The sequence below is a fragment of the Gorilla gorilla genome, chromosome 2 (genome assembly GCF_029281585.2).
Source record: "Gorilla gorilla gorilla isolate KB3781 chromosome 2, NHGRI_mGorGor1-v2.1_pri, whole genome shotgun sequence".
Classification (NCBI taxonomy): Eukaryota; Metazoa; Chordata; class Mammalia; order Primates; family Hominidae; genus Gorilla; species Gorilla gorilla.
The window spans coordinates 113,086,875-113,105,144 of record NC_086017.1 but is presented as its reverse complement, the minus strand read 5'-3'; the positions used below and the strand labels follow the sequence as shown (position 1 = coordinate 113,105,144).

Here is an 18,270-nt window from a genome sequence, read left to right as displayed (position 1 = left end):
TGAGATGCTTAAGATATATGTGGTTCTGTTTAAGGTAGGAGTGTGAACTTAGTGCACTGTTACTATCTTCCATAAATCCCTATTGTAGAGTTTATAGGTGAAAACAATACTAAACTCTAATCTTGGAAACTGGATTAGTAAGAATTAGCTGTGTAACCATGTGGGACAATTCACTTAATCTTTCCACACTCAATAACTCCACCTGTGAAATGAGGAAAGTGGTTAGGTCAAAGAATTTTTGAAATCATTTACATGTGTTAAAATCTTCACCTAAATATTATTGATAAATTTAAAATAGATCCTTCAAATACATTTTTTTAAAGCTGAGTTTTGACTGATCTTTATAGATAATTTTTTAAGTAGTGTAGGAATGTTAAGCAGTATATTCAAAAGCCTGCATATAATTATAATAACTGGTAAGCATAATTAATCTTATTCATTCCATGCCCAGCTATTTACCTAAATCTTTACTGTAATTTTTAGCTAGGTGGGATCTCTCTGTGACTCTATTTGAAACAAAACAGAATCCCAACAAGGCTTCCAGAAGACTTCTTTTAGAGCTCTGCTGTGAGGATTAATGAAGCAAAGTCTCCTGCTATGAACTTCAATTCCAAGAGAATCAATGGCCCCAGGAAGGGGTGGAAGGAATTCCAGCAGAAGTCAGAATAATACATTCTCTTCCCATCTTTTTCACTAACCATTGAATCAAGAGTAATGAGTTTCAGCTTGCTCGTCGTCATTAGTTCCAGCTGTAAAATGGAGGTACACATACAGTCAAGAACTCTTTCCCCCATAAGCATGAGCAGGGCAGCTCCTACTGCCATCTATTCTGTAATTCCCAAATTGCTGGCATTTGTTTTCTATTGCCGAATCCAAATTACCACAATCTCAGTAGCTTAAAACAAAACATTTATTATCTCACAGTTTCCTTAGGTCAAGGCATGGCTTAACTGGGTCCCCTGCTCAGGGTTTTACAAAGCTGCTGGGCTGCATTTTCATCTGGAAGCTCAAATGAGTAAAAATCTGCACCCAAATTCATTGAAGTTGTTGATAGAAATTGCTTCCTTGTAGCTATAATACATAGGGCCCTGGCTTTTTGCTGGCTATTGATTGGAGGTCACCTCCAGGTCCTGGAAGCTTCCCATTATTCCTAAAGGCTCCCTGCAGTGTTGGCTTCTCCAACATGACTGCTTACTTCATCAGGCCCACAGGGAGTCTCCAGTTCCAGAACTCATATAATCTATAGCAGTCACAGAAATGACATCCATCACCTTTGCTATGTAAATACCTAAGCATGAAAGTGCCATCTCATTATCTCATGTTATTGCCTAGAAGCAACTAATAGTTCCTGCCCAAAGCCAAGGGGAGAGTATTACACACAGCTGTGAACACTAGGAAGTGGATTGATTGGGTGTCACCTGAGGGTCAGCCTACCAAGCTGCCCTTAACACTAAAATCAACCATCAGGCCCTATGGCTGAAACACTCCACTCTTACCAAGAAATTTCTCCCTCAGCATCCTCCAATTCCTCTTCAATCACCATTGCTTTCAAAGTCATTCTGACTGCCTATAGCCAAGCCACACTCCCTACAGACCCTGTCCATTCATTCTGCAAAGCTTATTGATCTCTTGATATGAGCCAGGCCCTATGCTAGTATAGAATACAGAATAATGTCATCCCCCAACCACCATCACTAGAAAAACATAATGTCTAGTTCCTGATTTCCAGAATCTGTGAATATTATCAAATAAATCGCAAAGGGGAATTTAGGTTGCAGATGAAATTAAGATTGCAAATCAGCTGGTCTGGAGATAGAGAGATTATCCTGATTTATTCAGGTAGGTTCAATACAATCACAAGCATTCTTATGAATGAAAGAAGGGAGCAGAAGAGACAGTGTCAGAGTGAAACGATGTGAGAAGGATTCAGTTGGTCATTGCTGGCTTTGAAGATGGAATGATACAACAAGCCAAGGAATGTGAGCAAGCTCTAAAAGCCGGGAAAAGACAAGAATTTGAATTCTTCCCTAGAGCTTCCAAAGTGGAGTTCAGCCCTGCCAATACCCTGATATAAGCCCAGTTATCACTATTTATAATTTCTGACCTCCAGAAGTATTAAGCCATTAATGGCCTGATGGTTGATTTTGGTGTTGGGAGCAGCTTGGCAGACCGATCCTAAGGTGACACCCAGTGAATCCACTTCCATGTGTTCAAGCGTGTGGAAATTTGTCACAGTACTTGTAAAAAATGAATACTCCTAGGATCTAGGGACACGAAGATAAGAGAGACAAGGACATGGTACTTGCCTCGGAAGCTAATAGGCTAATGGGGTGGAAGACAGACAGATAACTTCAGGGAAGGGGATAGGGCTGCTGTTCACCATGAACCAGGATCAACTTTTCAGCATTACATATACCCAGCTCCTTCTGAGGTCATTGACTGACCTGCTTACAGCTGTAGAGTAAGAGCTCTCCCTTCTTTTATAAAACATAGATGACATGTTCTGCCTTATATATTAATGAAAAAAACAAGGCTTGGCACACCCAGTTCAACACTCAACTACAGAGCATTTTACTAAGTGCCAGGAGCATGAGATACAAAGATGAATAAAACTGATCCTTGCCTTCAGAGGTTTTAAATCCTTAGGGAAAACACACATGCATTCATAAATTTTATTTAGTGGTAAGTCCTATAAAAGAACTGTATACATAGGCCTTTGGGAATACAGAGAAGAAGTAATTAATTATGCTGAGAAAGATGAACGAGAGTAATATAATGTTCCAGAAATAAAGTGACTTGTGAAATGGATCTTGAGGAGTCAATAGGAGAATGCCAAGTACAGAAAGAAAGTCAAGTAGAGAGAGCAGCATAAGAAATGCCTGAAAAAAATAAGAGAATAGATCACATTTGAGAAATCTAAAGTGGCTCAGAGTAATTACAGCCTGGGATACAAGTGAAGGAAAGGAAAGATAGGATATCAAAGTAAGACCCCCCAAGGTTAGGAGGAGTCAGTGGAGAACAGGTCTACTGGCTATGCCCACAACCATGGACTCTTTCACACAGAACTCAGTTTCACAGAAGGGATCTTGCCAGGAATGGTATAATAAGCCTAAGTGTGTTTTAAAGGGTTACTCTAATCACAGTATGGAGAATGGACTGGAGTGGGGGAGGTGACAAAGGAAGCAGAGATACCTGATAGAGGCCTCTGCCATGGACCAGGAGAAAAATTATAAGGACTTGACCTAACACAGTGGACATCGAAACAGAGAGGGAAAAAAGGATTTTTGAGAGCTATGTCTGAGGCTTGAGCAAATGAATTTAATACAGGAGGTAAAAGAAAGGACTTAGAAGAATTTTCTCCAGGTTTCTGCTGAGGCAGCCCAGTGTGGAGTGGTGGTGTAAACCCATGCTGCTCAAACACGAGGATGGTTGGCGGAGCTGGTTAAAACACACGCTGGCCCACCCCAGAGTCTCAGGTGGGTCACTACTGTAAACTGGGCTAGGCAGGGCAAGTAAAGAAACAGGTTTTAAGAAATTAAAATGAAACTAAATTATTGGTAAGAAAAGAATGAGCAATCTAAATTCCTTAAGGGAAGAAGCTCTGTGAATTTAAGCTGTGTTATCTTTCAAAGAAAACCTCTGTCAAAAACTAATCAGGGTTGCATTAATTGGTTTTGTATTATCTGAGAAAATTGTCAGAGAATGATAAAAATCTAGTGTCTCCTACTTCAAATCTAGCACATCCCAATGTCAACTCTAAGACGCTTTTATCAATGTAGATACCAATATTTACATGCACCATTATTTTAGCTGCTAAAACAAATTTTGTAATAAATTATTCATCAATTACCAAAGTAACCATCTTATTTCATATAAGAAAGGGGAGGAGAAAAAAAGTAAGACAGCAAAAAGAGGTCCTTGTGGGAATTACCTAAAATTTATGTCTAAAAATCAGCACCCAAATTCATTGAAGTTGTTGATAGAAATTTTTTCCTTGTAGGTATAATACTTAGGGCCCTGGCTTTTTGCTGGCTATTGATTGGAGGTCACCTTAATCTGAAATTAAGAAGACACTGGAGAGTGCATATTTATAACTAATTGGTTACTAATTTGTATTAATAATCATAATATTTGTTTATATTTCTTTCCCACTAATATTGGTTTAAATTTCCACAAGTGTGTGCTGATCCATATGTTTATATTTATCTGTGCATGTGCGTGGCACTTGATTTTGTTTGTTTGCTTGCTTTACTGTATAAGCAATAGACCAAAAAGTTAAAGCTTGAGGTCATAATTTTACAAGAGCATGCTGAGAACTGAAGAAAAGTTTGATAATCCAGAAGCTTGGGCTAATTTGTCACAAGTGTGGTTATGAGGATATAGACCTTTCTCCCGAGGGCATCAAATTCAAGGAAGCATTTTAGAAAATTCACAAGTATTGAGAGATGTAAAGGAATATGAAAGCCTGGAAGTTGTATATGTCACTATATAAATTGTGTGAGATCACAGTAGGTATGAAGCACCTCCTCTACTGCTAAAGATTACCTCAAAAAGAGAAATGTAAATACATAGCTACCAACTTCCTCTCAGTGTATATTGAGCTATATTTTTCTAATCCCAGAAACAAGTTTAAATCAAAATTTTTATTCACTTTTACCTGGACTGATACCACAACATCATAGTCATCAGGACTGAAGAATAAGTTTTGTAGTGATGGAGGAAGATGTTTCAGTGTAAAACTAATCAAAATGAAATCAAATTTATGCCCTAGCACGTTGCTACTCACAGTGAAGTCCAGCAGCATTAGAATCACTTGAGAACTTGTTAGCAATGCAGGATCTCAGGCCCAGTCACAGGGCTGCTGAGTCAGAATTTGCCTTTTAACAGAATGCCCAGGTGATTCATATGCACATTAAACTTTAGGAAGCATTATCTCAACACGTGAGCACCAAGTCAACAGAGTTTACCAACTACAGTGTGACGAATGGGTTACAGTTGGGCAGAATTAACAATTTCCACAGCCCTCAGCAGAGTTAGGCAGAGCCCAGATCCTTTAAAGCCATTGGGCCAGCCTCCTGTAGCCATGTCCTGGCTTATCCATTTACCCTCATATGCTGTGCAAACACAGGCTTGAATTTTGTATGTGTACTATGTACACAAAGGAGAATGTTATGTACTTTTCATGTACTAAATACATTAAAAATGTTAAGAAGCCAGCACTATCCTAACCAACTAAACTTAAACAAGTGTTAGAATGTGAAGTTAATTTTGTGCAGTACTTGATGTCATGAGACATGTCATAAGAGCATCAAGTGGTACGATACCAACATTAACAATACATATCAAAATTCTAGAATTCACATAGCTACTGCTTTGTTTGAAGACTTACTATTTGTTATCCTAGGAGTCAGGATGAAAACTCAGCCAACGCTTTTCTGAAAGTAGCTTTTGGAATTGGTTTGAGGCATCTCTTTTTATCTGATGGGAAGTGAAAGCCACTGTATTGAATTAGAAGATGATAGCACACTCCAAGAATGAGAAGAAGCTAGGCTTAGAAGCAAGTCCCTTACATTTTCTTTTCAAAAGAAATCCACATCTTACTTCTTATCCTGAAAGATTTTATTTTAACATTCTTGTTGGAAAGGGAGCATCACTATAAATAAAAGCATGTCAAATTCATAACTCAGATTCTTTGTAATGCAGGGCAACTTCAGAACAAAACATTCTATGTGCTCTGCCATTTTCATCTCAACAAAACTCATATCCTCTAGACCTATCTAATACAGTCTAATACAGTAGTCACTACCCATGTATGGCTATTTAAATTTAAATATAAATTAGCTGAAATTTAAATTTCAATATTCATTGAAATTAAGCAAAATAAAAAATTCAGCTCCTAATTTGCATTTACTACATTTGAATTGCCCAAAAGGCATATATGAGTAATGGCTTCTATAACAGATGTATAGATATAAAACATTTCCATTATCACAGAAAGTTCTACTAAATGGCATTACTTTAGACTTTACATATACATTATGTTCCTTTGCCAAGTTCCTGCAGAAAAAGAGACAAAGGGCCTCTTTTTGTCATATTACTGCCCTTTAACACAACTGACTTAAGTCCAGTAATAAAATAGTGAGCCAACCACACATTTACTCTCAAGCTCCTTCCTTCCTCGCTGCGCCAGGATCAGGAACTAGTAAGACTTCCCTGACCACTACAGGAAGATCACAGACCCAGGGCATATTCCAGAAGAAATGTGGTTAGAGTGCTTTTAACCAGGCTCCACATTCTTCCTTTATAGTAGAGTGTTGAAGCATGCCCGCTCCATTCCTACACCACCCAAAATGCTCTACCCAAATGGCCACCATTTAAAAGAATTAAATTATGTCTATTAGTTCATTCTTTCAATTCTCACTAATATTTGCATTCATGAGGTAATCCATTCTACAAATACGTATTGAATGACAACTATATCCTAGGCACTGTGCTACACACAGAAGATATAGCAATGGCCAAGACAGACGTGGTCATTTTTCTTCATGGCACTAAAAGTTTAGCAAGAAACAATGAACAAGTGATTACCGATGTGCTAAGTACAACATCGGGGAAGTAGCACATAATAAAACAGAGGCCTTAACCTAGTTTTCTGAGTTAGGGAAAGCTTTCTAAGCAAGTGATATTTGAGGTGAGTTTTGAAAGACAAGATCCTACTTAGAGGAGGGGAATAAAAAGGAGAGAAATGACATCCCAAACAGTGGTAACATTATGGTCCAAGGCATCGAGGTTGCAAATAACAAAACAAAAATGGAAAGAGAATCAGTGTGACTGCCTCATAGAGGTTCAGTAGAGAGTGGTAGTGATCAAGGTAAGATCAAAAGTGTCACCATCTGATTTACATTTTTAAGGGTCACTGACTACAGAAGATACATAGGAATGGAGCAAGAATGAAATCACAGATATTATTTAGAAGTTCTGTGCAAAACCATGGGCTGGGGAAGAAGGCAGAGTAAAAGCGGTAATGGTAGTAAAAAAAAACTTAGAGAATGAACAAGCCCTAAGATTGAAAGGATATTAGGAGTGAAGAAGAGAGAGGAGTTTAAAACATGACTCCCAGATTTCTAGTTTTAGGGATTGGCTGGATGATAAACTGGCAAACACTGGAAACACTGTGGGTTGCAGTGGACCAAGCATTAGAGTTAAGTGTGAGGTCTGTGAAATTAAAGACTTCTGTGAAACATGTTAAAATGAAGATATTGAGTAGGTAGCAGATAGAGCTATAGGTCATAATCATGGGTGTAGATTGAAATCACAGGGGTCAGTATGATCACCTAAGGAGAGAATATGAATTCAGAAGAAGAGCTCCTGCAATAGAGACTCACACCTTGCCACATAAAGGGCTACAGCCTGTGTTCTGAGAAGGACAGCCCTGGCTTCACAAGATTTAAAAGCTAATAAATATTCCATTCAGAATCACCCAGGATTCAATCTCAGCAATCACACATTTGCAGTTGGCAAGATTGTTTCTCCAAGGTTTTCTGCAAGATTTGAAATATTTAAACGCTTTCAGATCTTCATCCCTGTCTCTTTGGTTTGGAGCAGAGAGGTAGTGCTCATGGTGGACTTTGGCAGTTCTGGTCCAGAAGAGACGTCCTCCCTCCATTCCTTGAGATGCACTGCCATCTGGTGGCCATCACTTAGCAGAAGAAATCTTACCTTCTCTTTGGGTTGGTTTGAAATCCACACACCTTTTGGATGATCTCCTATGCCTACGAAGCTACTTTTAGCTTATTTTATAGCATCACTGACCTTGAAGTGTAATTGAGCCGGAAGATCAAGTGAAAGTAAAAACAATCACTTTCTCCCTCCTTTCTTCAAATATTGTTTTATGCAAATATCAGAATCTGTGGGCTTTGTTAATGGCAACAAAAAATATAGACTGCAGAAGTCCTCATAAATTGCTATAACACCATAGACATTCCTGCCATTGATATTAATATCACATTTTAATTGATTTACGGAATTCAATTAACTCTAGTTTGGGGGGTTTTTTCCAACATTAAGCCAAATTCTGGGCAACAAAATGTATTTAATTGCTGATAAAATAAACCAAGATGGTTGCTTTACTTCATGGTTTCAGTGTCAGCTGCAAGCTTTCAAGCATAGCCCCGATATTAACAGACAATACTAAATTAACTCATAGTGTACTTTCTATTCCTTCCCATACTTCTCTTCTTACAGAAAATATATTGTAAATGCATGGAAAAATTATTTCATACTTTCAAGGATGGGCTATGTCACATCAGTGGTGTCTCCTATACACATATTATGATATACAACCCTACCTAATGAAACAGTTCTCTATTTGGGCTGAATTTCAACCAAAGCAATGAACTAAGATAGGTTAAGGTAAAGAAATTGATAGCATCACCACTACTTATTGTCAGGGAACCACAGAAACGGTTAGACACTAACTTTTTTTTTTCAAACTTCCAGCTGCATATCACACAAAATAATTACATAGATTGTGGTTTTCTGAGATTTCTCATTGACAAGAGATCAAACATCCTTTTGTCACCTGGGCCTAATGGATAACATTCAGTTGTTTTAAGAAGAGATGAAACTCAAAGTCAAAAACCAAAGCAAAATTTAACAAATGACAAAATCATGAAATAAGACCAAAGAACCAGTATAAAACCATGTGCTGTCTTAATTATCTGAGTTCCCTACAGTTCAAATGTTATAAAAGCATCCCTATGGAATGGTTTGGTCTTTTATCTGAAAGATGTCCAGAATTTTCATTTCTCTAAAACCTATCATAATCATTGGATGAATCATTGATGGATAAACTTGGAGAGTGCTGGGCTGTGTAGCATTAAGCAGTGTACTAAATAAAACAATTGCTGTCCTTGCAGTAACCTAATGTGGCCAATGTATGAAGCAAATAATAGAGAAGCTGGGAAAGCATACTGAAAATGATAAATCATGCAAATAAGCATTATGCTCATAATAAAAGAGAGTAACATCACAAACATCATTATAGAAGAGAGCTCCAACTCTCTCTCTCTCACACACACACACACACACACACACACACACGCACAATTTGACCAAGTTGATGAAATAAATCAGATAAAGAAATGCACAGCAGAAGTTAAAAAGTTATGGCAACTGTGAAGGTAAGACTCGGCTTTGATACTTCCTACTAATTTTTGGTTTGGGGATTCATCATTTGTGAGGTAGCTTAATGAAGCCCCTTATCCTTGTTTTTTTCATTGTAATTCTCTGGTTTTCTTTCCTTCTTAACTCTCTGAATAACTATGGAGCAGCCACCAAGCTGAAAGCAGAAGGCCAGATTGCTATCAGCACCTCTCTAAATACTGTTTGGGGTACAGTGAGCAGTGGCGTGTGTCCAGTCTGTGCATGTGGTAAATTATGTGAAACAACCATCCCCAAGAGCCCCATGTTACTATATCGGGAAGTTCACAGTGCATATCTGAAGGATCTCTTTGTTCATGAAGGCTTAAGCAAAGTTCAAAGAAAATCTGCTCCCCAGTGGATAATCTTAAATCAAAATCAGGATGCCACACGCTTGATTCATGAGCCTATAAAACCCTATGAGTCCTGACATATATGGACATACTCTTGGATTCCCAGTAATTCTTCTTTTGCTCTTTCCCCTAACAGCATCAACTTGCCTTAGGTCATCTTCACATCCCAGGAGTTTGTGCAGGAAAAATTTCAAAAGCCCCTCTTAGAGTGCATTTCTTTAAAAAATACTTGACTGTTTATTAGGATTGAAACAAACCTAATATCAGCCTTCAGTCCTCAGCTAAGAACACTTTCTTGCTGATCTATTTTTGTCACATGAACTTAGAGATGACCTGCAATGCCAAGAAACCTAGAGAGATTGATATTGACCTCTCATGGCAAATACGTACTAGACATGATCCATCACATCTGCCCAATTCAACCCTGTATTAGTCTGGCTGGGCTGCCTTAACAAAGTGCCACAGACCGAGTGGCTTAAACAACAGAAATTTATCTTCTCACAGTTCTGGAAGTCCAAGAGCAAGGTACCAACATTGTTCATATATGATGAGGCCTCTCGGCTTGCAGACAGCACCTTCTCTGTGTGCTCACCTGGTCTTTCCTTTTGGCACAGGCACTACTCCTGGTGTCTCTGCCACTTCTTGTGAGAACACCAGTCCTATTGAATTAGGACCTCAAGTTTATGACCTCATTTAACCTTAATTACTTTCTTAAGGGTCCCATCTCCACATACATTGGGATTAGGGCTTCACCATATGAATTCGAGGAGCCAAATTCAGCCCGTAATAAACCCACACTTATCAAGAATATAATAAGAGAAGGATATGGTTCTAGACCTAGGAAATGCAGAAATGAATAAGACATTGTCCCTAGACTCAAAAAGTACACACCTTAATATGGAAAGTCCATGTGTGTACAATTATGTGGGGTGAAAAGTGAAAACATCGGAATCTAAGAGAGCGCTAAGATGCTATAGAAGAGAGAGAGCCAGTGGATGCATTTATACAAAGGGTGTAATATAATAATGTGTCCTTTCTAATGATCATTCAAATAACAGTGTGGAAAGTGGACGGGGGTAATGAGACTGGAAGCGAGATGGAAACTTATTAGATTCTTATTAACCCAGAATGGGGAGGGAAGGCTTTAGCTAAACCAATGGAAATATGGTTGAAGACAAGGAGACAGATTTGAAAGACTTTCAAGAAGTAAAGGTAAGAGAATTTGGGGAAATTGATTATTTTTGTCACAAAGGACTTCTGAGAGAGAATTACTTTAATTTTTTTAGTTTAACTTTTCTCACTTTACTCATTCATTAGCATTTCCACATCCCTTTAATTTACATCTCTATTAATATCAGTAGCAAATACCTTTAATTTAACATATTCTGACATATTCTGATAATATATTTCTAATATATTCTGATAATCCTTCCCAAGTTTATACAAAATACACTTTAATTTTATATATTTCAACATGTTAGCTATTGTTAGTGGATACAGAGAGTAAAGGCCCAGTAAAAAATTCCCAACAGCTTTAGCTATAAATTCCTTAATATACACTTAGAAATTACATCTCAAGTTTAACCTGTAAACTGTAAATTTATCTTACTCTGAAAGCCAAAATTAGTTGGTCATCATTATGTTTTCCTTCTGTGTCATGACACCACCATTCTGCTGGGCACCCAGTCAGTTCTATGCCTTAGAATCACCATAGGCTTTTCCTCTCCTCTGATTCTCTACATCGTAAGTTACAGAGACCTGCAAGCCGTCCTTTACCTTCTAAAGTTTAAAATGCCTTTAGTACTCATCCTTTCCTTTTCAACACCAGCAGAATTCTTCCAGTGCAATCTGCTTGCAACAACCACGTAGACCTTACAAAGACATGAGTCTGTCAACACCCTCAGATGTAAGGCCTCACCTGACTCCCTCAGGCGGAGTTAGCACCTTCTGTTAGAGACTGCATCATAATTATCTGTTTATTTGCCTCCCTCTAACTAGATGGTAAGATCTTTAAGTACAAACCTCATACCTTGTTCAATCAAATCCACACCACACAGTTTCAGATCTTGTGTATACTTTATGTTTGTCAGATTAATTAATTGATTAAGAGAGTCCTTGTGCTAATTGAGCTTACATTGGTGATTGCATTAAATACAGTGTTGCATAAGAATATGCTGTTTCCCCTGTTCATGTGTAAAGTACTTGAGCGCCAGGCCAAGGCATCAAATGTGTTTATATCTGAGAGAACTTGAGGCAATGCCTTAAATCTACTAGATTTCCTTACTTACGCATTTCCTTACTTACCCTATATGAGTAAGTTTTATTCAGGAGGTCACATAAGGTGGCTATTTCTCAGATCCTCTTCCAAAATGCATTGAGCCGACATGAAGAATTAACTAGTCCCTGAACCCTACAGGACTTCCATCTCTGCTTTGTTTGGGAGCAAAGAGGGAAAAGGGGACTATAGTCGTTGTAGGCGATCAGAAACCAAAGTTAAAAACTGAATTTTATAGCCAGAGCCAACTACTACTCTCCTATCTTCTTTGAAATGTTGTCTTGCTCTGGCTTCTAAAAAGCTGATGCCATCAGCTAACTGCCAACTGCCAAGTCATCAGATCATCTCAGAGCCAAATAGTTAAGCTATGGAGTGAAAAATAAGCCCTGTCCTCGCCCCACTCCCACTCCTTTTCTCTAAACTGAAAATGTTTTATTTGTATAGGTTGCCTTACTGAAAGAGACACAAGCCATAGGGAACAATATTAAAGCAACTCTTATATTTTATAGGTTGCCTTTGCCTTGTAAGAAGCCATATTTAGCTTGGTACTATTGAAAATACCAGACTAAGTTCATATTCACCAAATGGGATCGAATGGATTGTTCAGTGCAGTATCCAAACGGCTCATTCATAACAATGATAGAACATTTATTGAGTGTGTCCCTTGTGAATCAGGTACTAACTGCTTTATACACTTTCTGTCCTTTTGTGCACATTCTAGCATTTACACCTCACAACAATCCTATATGGTTACAAGTATTCCTATTTATGTATTAAAAAGATGAGACTGAGAGGCCCCATATCATGTCCAAGGTTACACAATTAGTGAACTAGGGTAGCTAGAATCAACCAGTTCAGTCTGATTTCTAAACCCATCACCTTACCACTACTCCTATCTAATCTTAACTGAGAAACTCAAATTCAAGGGGTAATTGTCAGTGCGGCCAAAAGGACTCAAAGTCACAGGATAAACATGTTGCATTTTCCTGGAGCAATTTTACTCAATGTCAAAGCAATTAAATGCGTTTTAATATATTAAAACAAGCATAGATACATGTTAGTAGAATGCAAACCTCACAAACATTTTTGAAATAAAATAGAAGGCACCACAAAATTCTCTCTTTGTGAGGTTGGACTGATTCAGGCTTTGTCTCAGACCCTGCCTGGCTCCTTTCCTTCCACTCTCACTCCCAGGAGTATTTATTTGGTGCTGCACTTTATTAAAAAGCTGGGATGCACCAGGCATGGTGGCTCATGCCTGTAATTCCAGCACTTCGGTAGGCTGAGGTGGGAGGATCACTGTAGGCCAGGACTTTGAGATCAGCCTGAGCAACGTAGTGAGACCCTGTCTCTATAAAAATTGTAAAAATCAGCTGGGTGAGGTGCCATGCACCTGTAGTCCCAGCTACTCAGGAGGCTGAGAGAAGAGGCTCACTTTAGTTCACTTTAGTCAAGATTGCATCAGCTAGGATCACACCACTGCAATACAGCCTGAGTGACAGAGTGAGATCCTGTCTCAAAAAAAAAAAAAAAAAGAAGTAGAAAAAGAAGAAAGAATACTCAGATGTGACCCAGAGAATTGTCCACATTAGGAGATACATTTTAGGGGCAGAGGGGCATGGGCAAGACATGGGCATGGTTTCTTAGGTAAGCTGCTCATGTTCTTAGAACTATTCTCCCCAAGCAAGAGATGAAGGATTGAATACTGCACAGAAGAATCCTAGGCAAGGTAAAACCCAATAGAAAACAGAGTTAGAGAATCCAAAGCTGGAAGGGTACCAAGAACTTCCCCTTCAGGTTCCAGATTCAGGATCTGCTGGGCAGTAAAGAAGAGAAAGGAAAGAGAAGCAGAATGATAGTGTGGGGGAGGGAGAGGGAGTTATTTGGGATACTAGTTAGTGTTTAAATGTCTTACCAATTATGGATGACCACCTGAATTTAGTCTTGGTCAATATTCCTATATCATTGTCGTTGGTTGCCTAAACCAGCATCTAAATCTTTTTCCTATTTAATGAATTTCTCACCATATGAATCTTGATAGGAGGCAGAAATGAATCCCACCTGAGAAGCTGGAAATGCCAGCCCCTGGAATATATGGCCTAAGCGCTGCTGATCAAACACACCTGCACAGAGGCAGCTGCTATCCTTTCTGCTCCTGTTACGACTGCCTCAGGACTTGGGGCTGACCTGGGCTGAAAATGAAGCCCATCAGTTGATCCAGCTGTAAAAAGCTAAAATATGCCAAAATCAAGGAAAAATAGGGACAGCTATTTGATGATGATAGTTGAATGGAATTTTTGTATAAAATCAAAAGATCTTAGAAACAGCCATGAGCCACAAACCAGTGTTTTCCACTAAGGTATGAAATCCATAAATTTCAGCTTGGTCTTACCTAATGACAGATCGGCTTCCCTCTTAGCTTCTAAACAGTCAGCATGATTAACAGCCCAAGATGGTTTCTTTTTTCTGTGCTCCTCTACCGCCATCTCGTGGACAGAAAGTCAGCTGCAACTCTGGCTTCCCTGCGATCCACAAATAGTACAAGCTTTTCCCTGAGTCTGTAACTGCAGGTCTGTTAAGGCTTTTGCGGCTGAAAAACATCCCTACCTTTTATGGGGCAAAGTATCCATTTAGCTGCAGAAAACCAATATCTTGAGGTATCCATTCTGCCCAGGGCTAGAATTGCACATTCTGAACAGGTTAGTTTAGCGATAACTGGTAACATTGGTTTTGTATTTATAATGTTTCTTATTGAAAAGTCTACTTTTAGAATATTTTGATCTTGCCAGTAATTTTTGCTGCATTGCAGCAGAATATAATACAGAGCACAAATAATTGACACAAGAAAATAGAAGCTCCTGGTAAAAAAAAAAAAAAAAAAAAAAATTCGTGTGGCTCCTAATGCCCTGTGCGTTCTAACTTGCACGGAGGTCAAACATGGCACACAGATGTGGCAATGGAGAATCAAAGAATTTTTGAGCTTAGGAAATCTTAATGACCATCTGATAAAGGTAAAAATGAAGCAGAGCAAAGTACCTACAGGATATATTGTCGAAGGAACTTATTTTCAGGCCAGACGCACCGGTGCATATTACGTGTAGTTGATACTGCCGCTCTATCTCCTCTCCTTTCTCTCAAGGTCATTTCACCTGCCTATCCGGCCCTTTTCTCCTCTAAATTTACTGTGGTCTTTTTCATTGGCAAAAGTTACCTTCTCCAATAAGAAAATTATTAAAACATAGAATCACAGAATGTTAGAGAAAAATATTTTTCAAAACCTCTAATTCTTGTTTTGTATGAACAGGATCTAGGTATTTTCAATCATTTGCCTGTAACAGTCACAAAAGCAGCTAGTTACACAGCCACCAGGTGACAGCTTAATGCAAATCTGGAACACTCTGAAAAAAAAAAAAAAGGAAGGGCCATTGTAGGGTAAAGGCAACCATATGTAGCCATGTGCATAGGACATACCCATGTTTTGATTCGGGAGAAAATCATTTTAAGGAGCAATAGATGTCAGCCATTTTTTTTCCTTCACTTTTTTTCTACATGTCAGTTTCCACCCTGGAGAAATGCCTTCGGGGAGCTGGCATCAATGCATGCAATAGCCCATTATGGTAGGTATTATCACTGGGGAAAACTACAGAGTGTTTGTCCATCTGAACACATGCAAAGGAAACATTTTGAATCCCATGCTGCCCAAGCAGACTACTTCTGAAGGCCACATTCAGCTTGGTGATAGCCAGACTGTAGCCTGTAATTAATGGTGTCACTAAGAAAGATGTTCAAAGTAAGGCTTCCAGACTATCAGTGAATCATTTCACATCAAGTTGTTGCACGTCATTACCAATGATCAAGGAAACTGAGTTCTACTACATACACTTTCTCTAAATCTGTGTTGTAAAAGATGATAAAAAGAGGAGGAAAGCGAAACATAAGAGGCCAAATATAGCAGTACATTTTTTTAAGTATCCCTCTCACGTAGACCAAGTACATGGCCAAGTAGAAACAATAAAACAGGGTAAACCTGAATATAGTTTATATTCCATTATCATTCCATTCAGCACACACTTTATGTGCCATCTGTAGACTTGTATAATTGATTGCCACAGGACATAATTATTTTAAAAGACAATTAATTTGATTACCAGCAATGAAGTTTTTATCTATGCAAACTAGGAAAAGACAATCTGATGAAGAAAGTAATCAAGTTTCCAAAATCAAAATGCAAGATGCACCATTCAGGAGGGTGGAGAGAGGAATTCGTCATTTGGGAAAGGCTGGACTGAGAAATACTGCATTTCAGGAATTTCTGGTTTCTACTTCATCCACCAAATGGTAATTCTGCTTCTAGAAACCAGAGCTTGGCCTACGCTGAATATAAACCTCCACTATACGCATAATCTACGGTTAGAGATTTCACCTACTGATTAAGCCAAGGGAAAAGAACATTGCTATTGCTGAGCACCTATCATGCACCAGGTAGTTTGCTAGGTATGTTTTATCTATCCTCTATTTTAATCCTCCCAACCAATTCGATAAGGCTGGTTAAGATGATCAGACCTAGATCACACAGCCGGTAAGAGATTGGGGAAGGCTGAATAATAAACCCACTCAAGATGTCCATATCATAATCCCTAGAACCTGTTAATGTTACCTTACATGGCAAAAGGAACTTTGTAGATGTGATTAAAATCAGGATTCAAAGATGGCAAGATTACCCTAGTAATCCAGGTGGCCCATAAATGTGATCATGTTATCCTCATGAAGGGGAAATTTTACTACAGAAGAGAAGGCAATACGACCATGGAAGCAGAGGTTGGGGTGATGTAGCCAGGAGCCAAGGGATGTCAGCAACCTTTAGAAGTAGGTGAGTCAAGGAATGGATTCTCCCCTGAAGCCACCAGGAGGAACAAACCCTGCTGACACCTTATTGCCCCTTAAAATGTATTTTGGACTTCTGATCTCCAGAAATAGAGGAAAATAAGTTTGTGTTGCTTTAAGTCACTCAGTTTGTGGTAATTGGTTACAGCAGCAATAGAAATGAATGCTGACAAGAATCCAGAATTCTAACCCAGGTTTACTCAAACCTGAAGTCTGATTTATTTTCAACTGCTTAACACTGCCTGTGGTTTGATTAAAAACCCCGGAATTGGGTACAAAAAGATTCATGCCTTGTCCCAATTTGAATATTCCTGAGATTTAGAACTGAATATTAGATTAGTTCACCGAATTGTTGGTCCGATTAAATCATTACAATCATTTCACGTATTGAGTGATAGTTATAAACCACTGACTCAAAAGAATCAAAGAAATTCACCATTTAAATGTAGCTAAATTAAAGTCAGTTATTTTGACTCAGATAATGCCATAAAACTTTGGAACTTTGCGCTAAAATATACAGATATTGAACCAAAAGTGTTTTGATGCTTTTCACCTATATTCAGACAGCCATTAATTTTATACACCTAAGCTTATTCTCATCAAGAATCTTACAGACTTGCATATTGACTTTTCTCTGCTAACACACTCATAACAATGTAGAAATCTAAAAACCTGGATTGTGGAGATAGAAGAAGAATGGTTACCATAGGCTGGGAAGGAGTGTAGGAAGGTACGGGGGAGATGGGGATGATTTAATGAGTATAAAAAATAGAAAGAATGAGTAAGACCTAGTATTTGATAGCATAACAGAGTGACTATAGTCAATAATAATTTAACTGTACATCTTAAAATAACTAAAAGAGTATAACTAGATTGTTTGTGATACAAAGGATAAATATACTTGAGGGGATGGAACCTCATTTTACATGACGTCATTATTACTCATTGCATGCCTGTATCAAAACGTCTTATGTATCCCATAAATGCATACACCTACCACAAAAATTACAATTAAATTTTTTTAGAAACTTGGATTCTGTCATCATTGACTTTTCTATCAATTAGCTATTCAATTTTTATCATCACTCATCAATATCTCCAGGCCTCAGTCTCCTCATCTGTAAAATAGGGGAGTGGGCAGAAGCCTGCCAAGCAGATCATCTCTAAGGTTCCTTCCAGCTGTAAGATGGGATGATAGCAGAATTCTCACAGCAAAATTCCTAAGTGGATTTCAAATGTGCTTGTTAATGCAAAGTGCCACTAGAGGTCAGATTAAGTTTGGTAATTCTATCTGATCAGACATGGAGCTGGAGCAAAAGCAAAAGCTATCCTTAGGTTGATACCTTGCTTAGCAGGCCTGCACCTTCCCCCTTCTGAGCTGATGAATGTTGATCCCAGTGTTAGAATAAAATAGGAAAATCTCTGAAACCCGAAATTACATTCATTAATCTGTAATTTGTAATTGGCTGCTACCAGAATGCTTATCTTTCTTTGCTTGCCTGAATGTCGTTAATTAAATGCGTCACCTGAAGCTCTGGTACTTCGTGTTTGCTCATG

General features: G+C 38.4%; 1 protein-coding gene across 3 annotated transcripts in view; it reads right to left on the bottom strand.

Moving 5' to 3' along the window:
- The window catches only part of ZPLD1 (zona pellucida like domain containing 1), a 250,642-nt gene extending 236,373 nt beyond the window's left edge, over positions 1-14,269 (bottom strand). Inside the window, exon 1 of one of the 3 annotated variants that reach the window (XM_063703530.1) lies at positions 14,222-14,269. The gene's annotated coding sequence lies outside the window, so the exon portion shown is untranslated. The remainder of the gene's footprint in view (positions 1-14,221) is intronic. The other 2 variants (XM_063703529.1, XM_055381207.2) reach the window with 2 other exon arrangements.
- Between the last annotated feature and the right edge of the window lie 4,001 nt (positions 14,270-18,270).